This window comes from Fukomys damarensis, unplaced genomic scaffold, assembly GCF_012274545.1.
Source record: "Fukomys damarensis isolate Sample0158 unplaced genomic scaffold, DMR_v1.0_HiC HiC_scaffold_5, whole genome shotgun sequence".
NCBI classification, from domain to species: domain Eukaryota; kingdom Metazoa; phylum Chordata; class Mammalia; order Rodentia; family Bathyergidae; genus Fukomys; species Fukomys damarensis.
Window position 1 is genome coordinate 3,679,984 of NW_022900917.1, and position 8,393 is coordinate 3,688,376.

The window sequence follows — 8,393 nt, forward strand, 5'->3', positions numbered from 1 at the left end:
AGATACAATATACAATAACTCATCTGAAAAGCTGAAAAACATCTACTTACTTGGGATCACAAACCAAGCTTCACAATTTGTTCAAAATTGAACTGTTGCTTGAGCCAGAAATCTGCCTCTCTTGCCCTACCACCCCACCATATCAACACTATCCCATAAGCAATAAAAGAAGCCTAGTAAATGTTTTAGAAGACATGAATAGGACAATGTCAAGATACAATAACTCATCTGAAAAGCTGAAAAACATCTACTTACTTGGGATCACAAACCAAGCTTCACAATTTGTTCAAAATTGAACTGTTGCTTGAGCCAGAAATCTGCCTCTCTTGCCCTACTCAGAAACACCCCACCACTTCTCCCCACACAGTACCACTCCACTCGCTCTCCTTAAATTGTCATTATATTTAGAATAAGAGCAAAGTCTGCAACACACTATATATGTCCCTTATAGTCTAGCTCCTACCTGCTGCGCCATCCTTGACTTATGTACTTTTCTTATTCCAGAGAGATATAAGGAAAATAATGGTCACAAAATGACTCAATTCTAACTCAGCACACACACACACACACACACACACACACACACACACTCACACACACACCTTTCAGTCCTCTGTATTTATGCTCCTCACATCTTTCACATGTCCTGACTACTCCCAAGTAGTGAAAGCAGGGGCTAAACCAAAGTTAGTGACATTTTCCTGGTCAAATACTAGATGACAAGAAAACCGATGTTCAACCCAAAAGTGAAGGGTAGGATAGGCAGTTAGCCAAGTAAAACAAAGAATGGACACTTGAGACTTAAGACATCCACTTTTTCTTCTCTGGTAAAGAGTAAACCATCTCCCGTAGGTCTCTGTCTCTCTCTGTCTGTCTCTTTCTATCTCTCAGTCTGTCTGTTTCTCTCTCTCATTCACACACACACACACACACACACACACACACACACACGCATCAGCTCACCACCCTCATTCCTGGATGCACCAAGATGATTAATTCTGGCTTATATTCAAGGGCAGCTTTTAAAGTATTTTTAACAGAATTCTAAAATTCCTTATCATTGTAGCCCTTTATTTCATCTATCAGTATCTCCTAACTCTTTAAAGATGCCTTTAGTTTCATCAATAATTGATTACCAAGCACCAACTACATGTCAGACATTAGGCTAATAACCTCAAAGAGGAATAGAGCAACGCATCACACAAAAATCCTACCCTCCGCCTTCACAAAAATAACCAACTTAAAGTCAAAAGTTTTTCAAGGTTCATTAAAAATATGTTATTGTATTATTACTTGCCATTTGGAAAATATAATTAAGTGATTATTCTTTTTCTAATGTGCTGGAAATTGAGGAGAAATTAAAGAATAAGAGAGTGGTAGATATGCAAAGGGAGAAGTCACCCATAGGGAGTGAAAAGGTATCAAAGGTAAATACAAGGAAGAAAAGAAAATAGGTTGTACTAAATTCACACCTGTACTTTGGGCCAGCTGTCTTTATCATCAAGCCAGTGCAGATAAATAAAAACTGCACTGCCATTATGACATTAACTTAGGAACACAAGAATAACAACTGTTCCACATAATTAAAGAGTTTTTCTATTTTTCTGAGGCTAGTACAAAGATGCTACATTCTCAGAGGATCTGTTAATCAAGGAATTACTACTCTATTTCATATGAACCTAAGAAAAATGTATTAAAGTTGAATTATGTGAATCCAATACTCTTTCACCTTTTCGTAAGTAGATGCGATAAAATTCTTATCCAAATCTTAGTATTATTCAGGTATAAGTGAACATACGTCCAAATGAATCCCCTAACAACAAATACAAATACAACTGAACAACAAGTACAAAAACCAGTAAGACAGGTGCAGGGAAAATACTTTACCAAGTGATATTAAAAGTTTTTCTTTAAGAAGAAACTGCATTTGCTTAAGAAAATACCTTGTTAAAACTACTTCTGAGTTGAAAGGGACCCCAAAGGGGAATGACTGAAAGAAAAAACACCTGACAAGTACAAATACTGACCGAAATGTGAGCACAGAGAGAAAAGGGAAAGAGAGGAGAGGTAGGGCCAGAAGGAGTGGATTTAGCAACACATCCAGAAGTCGACAGAGAGGCTCACGGGTTTTGTTTAATAGCAAAGTTAGGGCTGGGAATGTAGCTCAGGGGTAGAGAATATGCCTGGTTCAATTCTCACTATGCAGGTAGGTGTGGGGCTTGGGCATGGACAGGAAAACCTAATTCAATTCTGAATTAGCCACTCTGTATAGAAATTCCATCATCATCCCCAAATCTCTAGAGAAATACTATAACATGGTTGCCTGACGTGAGTAAAATTTTAGAATCTAATAAAACAGGGCTGTGTCCCACATTGGGCTTGATACCAGGGAAAAGATGAGGCAAAATGTATACATATAATGTATATACATATACATATATACATATATATACACATATAAATGACAGCGAAATGTTGAACAGTTTTTATTTGCAGTGCAACTTTCTGTAAGTACTATCATATCAAATAATGGAAACCATTTAAATCAAAAGGCCTGTCAAGATGGTAGGCACTGGTTGGGAAAACATATTTACAGAAAAAACACTTACAGGGGCCAGGGATTTAGCTCAGCGGTTCGGTGGCCTGCCTTGCAAGCGCAAGGACCTGAGTTCAATCACTGGTACCAAAAAAAAGAAAAAGAAAAAACACTTATACCTTAATAAAAATTAATAACAAATTAAACAGAATATAAAACTGTACATTTATCATACCTGCATCTATATAAAACAGATGATGCATATAGATTTAAAACTATAAGGTAAGATATAAAAATGAATAGTTCTAAACAGTGCTTGATTATAAAGAAATTCTCCATTTTAAACTGTCTATTGTCATTATTCAGTTTTCATAATATAAATGAAGATAAAATGAGTAGTCTATGAATTTTCAATTTCTACATAATGTAAGCAAACCTCCAAGTAAGAGTATTTGAAACATGGTGATGTCAGTACCTAGGACAGTCAGAAGAAAATTAACATAAATTTAGGAATACTACTACAGTATTCAGATCAAAATAATGAACAGATAAAATATTTACACTGGGCAAACTGTATGATAAGTCCAAATCAGGGTGTAGACACTTGGATAAACTGCAGAATTTTAAAACAATGTTTAATTACAACTATTTTTAAATAGTAATGAAGACTTTGAAAATACAATTGTCAAGTTGCTAGTTAGTGGTGATTACAGAGCAAAGATGAGACTCAGTTAATATTTTCAGTATGTTGCTCATAAAAGAATCTTAATAAAATATAAAAACGCCCTTTAGCCTCAAGAGGTTCATCTGCTCTTATCAACAATCTTAAAAGCCTTGCAGTGAACACAATGTCCGAGGACAAACTCCTGGTGAATTTCACCTGTGTTTCCTTGCTCCCCTCCGGTCTCATCTTCCAGCCCTCAAGGCGGAGCTCCACTCACTCCACATGAGCCAGGACGTGTGAGTGGCAGCAGGGCGCGTAATCTACAGTGCGCAGCACCTGTGTTTTCCCATTAACGTGGACTGTGTGTACTCAGGGCGCCAGCTGCACTCATGTCAGCCCGCTGAAAGAGGCATGACTGTCCTCAATCTGCAGATGAGGGGACAGATAGTCCAAGAAATTAAGTGCCTTCCTTAAGGTCACACAACTGGTAACCAGCAAACTAATATATAATCCAGAGTGGACCAAGACCAAAGCCTTTCCTTTATTTTCTTGCACTGCCTCGACTCTGAAACCAGCTAAGAAAACTTACATTAGGAGGAAAATACACAGAAAGTCAGTCTTTGCAGTCATGAAGATCGATCCAGCTGCATGTATAAAGCTATCTTAATTGATCAGAATTGGAATACGGAAGTTTCTGTAAGCTTAACCAGGTGTGGAGGTACACAGCTGTCATCCCAGAACTCAACAGGCTGCGGCAAGGGGATTTTGAGTTCAAAGCCAGCCTGCACCACAGAGTGAGCTCAAGCCCAGCCTAAACTACATAGCGAGATTCTGTCTCAAAAAAATTTTTTTCAAACCCTATATTGTAACTCAACAAAAACAGATTTTATAAAAGAAAACTTTTTTATTGAAACTGCTGTTGTATTTTGTTACAGGACCCAGATGGACTCTAAACTATTAATGTTTCTAGCTCTAGTAAACTTAGGGGTAGGGAAATAGCTCCATGGTAGAGCAAGTGCCTAGCATATGTGGGGTTCTATACCTAGCTCAAAAAAAAAAAAAAAAAGATAAACAAGAAGTACCTAAACGTACGTACTGAGATTACAGTACAGAACCTAGACCAGGAATCAAGAGTTCTAAATGGAGGGTTAAGCTCTGTTTACACCAACACTGTAAGAGTCCAAGAAAGAGAACCAGTATAAAACTAATTCTAAACTAGAAAGCTGTAATGGGGATTATCCAAGAATCAGAGAAATTTATGAGAACTGTATGGTAAGAGCTGGGACAAAGCTGAGAAATATAAACTAGAATGGGTGGGAAAGAGGAGAGAGTGTTTGAAAACATGGAAATACTGAAACATATGGTAAATTGTGAGACAGTTTGCGCTATGGCACAGTTATATAAATTCCTGCTGCAAAATCTGGTGGCAGATTGGAAGCATGTGGTTCCAAAACAATTCCATAAGATTTTGTGTTGAAGTTAAAGAAAATGAGTAATGAGAGTTGTCTGTCCTTAACAGTATCTGAGTTGCTTCCAAAGGTGATTTAAATGTAGTTTGTTTTTTTTTTAATGAAAGAAATACTGGTCTAGTCTCAATCTGAACTATTTCAGGATAGATATAGACATCAATTTATTGAATGAGGAGGTTATAACCTCCTCATGAGAGGACTGACCCCTTTTCTCCTTCAGTGTTCAGGATAATTTTATTATAGTTAAAAGGAAAAGCATATGAAAAGAAGACGTGGAAGATAAGCTGAAAAGACAGGTTGAAGAGAGGTGGTGCAAGACCTCATCAGCAAAATGAAGGTGACTAAATTTTATTCAAACTGAGAGAAAGATCACTAAGCCAGAGAACAAATGATTTCAGTTTTATTTTTAAGAATATATTCTGCAACAAATTCAGAGGACCAGCCCAGAACAGAGACATAGACCCGAGACTACCACTAGAAATACACTAGTAAAAATTCTCCCCCTAGTGATGCTTTCTGATGCTAAATCAATAGGATTTATTGACATATTATAACAGACCTTTATTCAAAATCTTCTATTCTTATTTTAAAATCTTTCACTGAAGATCAAAAGTGCCAATGAGATAAATCCAAACTTCTTAACATAGCATTCAAGCATGTGAGATTCTAAATACTTAACAGCTGATACAGTAATATACAAACAATATATAACTTAGATACAAATATTTTTCCAAATACACTGTAGATGTAGATATACAGATATCTGTTTACTACATAACTAGAATTATAGCATAAATTATTTATACATCCATTCTAATAATTTACAAATCACTTGTTGAGTTTTAGAGAGTGTTGAGTTAACCTCTTTATATGGGTCATGTTTTGATATTTAAAACCACAGCAAGCTCTTCCTGATACCGGCCTCATTAAAATGACAAGTCATTAGGTTCCTGGTACCCAGCACTTCATCGCCACTACCAGGTAACTGGGCAGGCCACCTGTACGTCACAACCACATAAATGTCTACATGAGATGCTCATGTCTCCTGCAGGACCAGAAATTCTTGTGCCTCGGGGTAGCAAGTGCCGCAGAACCTGCACTGCAACCTGCTCTGTTACTTCCAACAGCAGGACACAGATGCCCAGGCAGACAGACACTGACGCTCCAGCCACAGAATGCCTTCCAAGGACCACGGAGTCCACACCACCTCTGCAGACAATGCCGGGTGATGTTATTAGGCGATTTCTTCTCTCAATAAGGTGTATCAGTCTGCATAAAGGGATTCGATTTTTTTTTAACTGGGGATCAAACCCAAGACAAGCTAAATTCCCAGCCCAAAGGATTCGATATTTTTAAAGTACTATCTCTGTACCACATATGACTTGAGTACCAGTCCAGCGTACAAAACTCATTACAAAAGACTGAAACCAACTAGTTTTATCTTCCACCAGTATCCTTTCTGCCTTGGAGCCAGAAGACCAAGGCCAAAACTTCTGAAACCACAAGCCAAACTAACCCTATGAACCAAAATTCTTTTCCTTAAGTTTCTTTCCTTACGTTGTGTATGTTTTATCCAAGTAATGAAAGGACTTCAGTTACCTTTGTTCATGTTTAAAATGTCCCTTCCTTCCCCCATTACACCAGTTTGAATGTTAGCCTTGATTAGAAAGCCTTCCTTCAGACTTCCGTGTTGTGTCAGCACAACTTGATATATAATTATTTTAAAGCATTTATCACATATTTCAATTATTTATTCATATGGCTCCTTTCCACTAGATTGTGAGCACCTCAAGGGCAGAGACTATATCCTATTCCTGTTTCCTAAATTAGTATGATGGCTGTATATAGCAGACACTCAAAATCTATCCATTTAGAAAGTACGAACAGATGCCTAAGGCAAAAACACTGCCTTTCATTTCTTATACTATATGCTACACTGGAAAATTTTAGGTGCAACCTGAAACACATACAAGAAATATTTTAACAATCCTTTTAGAAAGTACAGAATACACATGCCTTTGTAAAACTGGTGTCTCTCCCTGACCTTCCCCGAGATCATCGCAAGGAGTCTACTACTTGGATTACAACTGAGTTATTTTATACACACATGTAAAAATAGATTTTAATCTGTATATTGTCACATTTTGACATATAAAGTATGTGATTGCTATCATCATCTCAGCAGCAACAGCAGTACTTGTATAGATGTCCCTTAACAGAGCAAACTGATTTGTCCATTTTTTCACTGTTATTCCTTTCTTCTTCTTTTAAGAGCAGGAAGTTTTTGTTGAAAGAAAGATAGCTTTACAGAGGGGAACCAGAAAGTGGGTTGCCCCACTGTTATTCCTTCTATCTTGCCTTCTTTGTTCTTCTTACTTTCTTACTGGGTTTTGGCACTCGGGATTGAATCCAGGGCCTCACACACGCTACTCAAACACTCTAGTGCTAATCTACATCTCCAGCACTTTTTTAAATTTAATTTTATCTTTCTAAATTGCCCAGGCCGGCCTCAAACTTTGGATCCTTCTGCCTAAACCTCCCAAGTAGCTAGAATTAAGGCATGTGCCACTCTCAGCTGTCTTGTCAACTTTTGATGTTAACAATCAGCAACAGACTTGTTCACGGCAGAATTTCATAATGGCTTATCTTTATTTTAGAAATAAAAAAATAATTTAATATAATTTTATTAAGTAAATTCAGTAAAGGAACCGCAGACTTTTATTTTAAACGTTTAATCAAGAATAAGTGTAAATGTGAATTTTTCAAAACTTTACTAAAATCACAGTTTCAGTAACTAGTTAAGCAGTATAAGTTTCTCAAATTTGAATTCCTATACCCTGGTAGTTCTCTTCTTCAAAATAAGTGTCTTACTTGCATGAAAAATTATCACATAAAGCAATGGGACTAAATAATTTCAGCACCTTACCCCAAAACAAAATTTTTAACATTTTTAAATGTCTGGAAGTGAAAAATAACAAGAATAATTGCAGAACCATGTTTACCAACCTGTATAGACACTGCCAACACTATATTTGAAATCAGTGAACCAAAAAGAAAAGAACAAATGACACTTTCAGTTATATCACTGACTGTAACAGGGGCGTGTAAGAGGACAAAGAAACAACACGATGAAAAAGATGATTAATTAATGTTTTCATTGCAGATTAATCAATCTACGGTTAGTAACCCTAATGAGTTAATAACTGACATTATAGCCCCTGGAGAATACTTTAAAAATACAATTTTTTCCACAAAGACATACCAAAAACAAATGAAATATTCAAATTGGTTACAACCGTAAAACAAACTACTGTTGAAATATTGAATAAATTTGCAATGACAAGAAAGTAGACTGGCTTAACAACTTTTTGGAAAACATGAAACTCAAGTAACACAATATTTTATTCCCAGAGCTCTTGAATAAAAAATTTTGCCTGAAAAAAAAATAAATTAAATTAAATTTTGCCTGTGAAATTATGAATTTGACATAAAATAACATCAAGATGAAGAATCTAATCACTTCCAAACTGCTACAATCCCAAATACTGCTGTTGTCTTTATGCAAAGAAACAGCATCAGAACCCGTGATCCCTACCTCAGCAAACTGCCTGTGCAAAGGACAAATACTTCAGAGTCTATGGGTGTCAAGCACTGAAGCTGGGAGTGGGTCTCGCCTTACAAATTTGCTGAAAGGCAGCTATGGACTTTGAACCGTGTGCTTAGG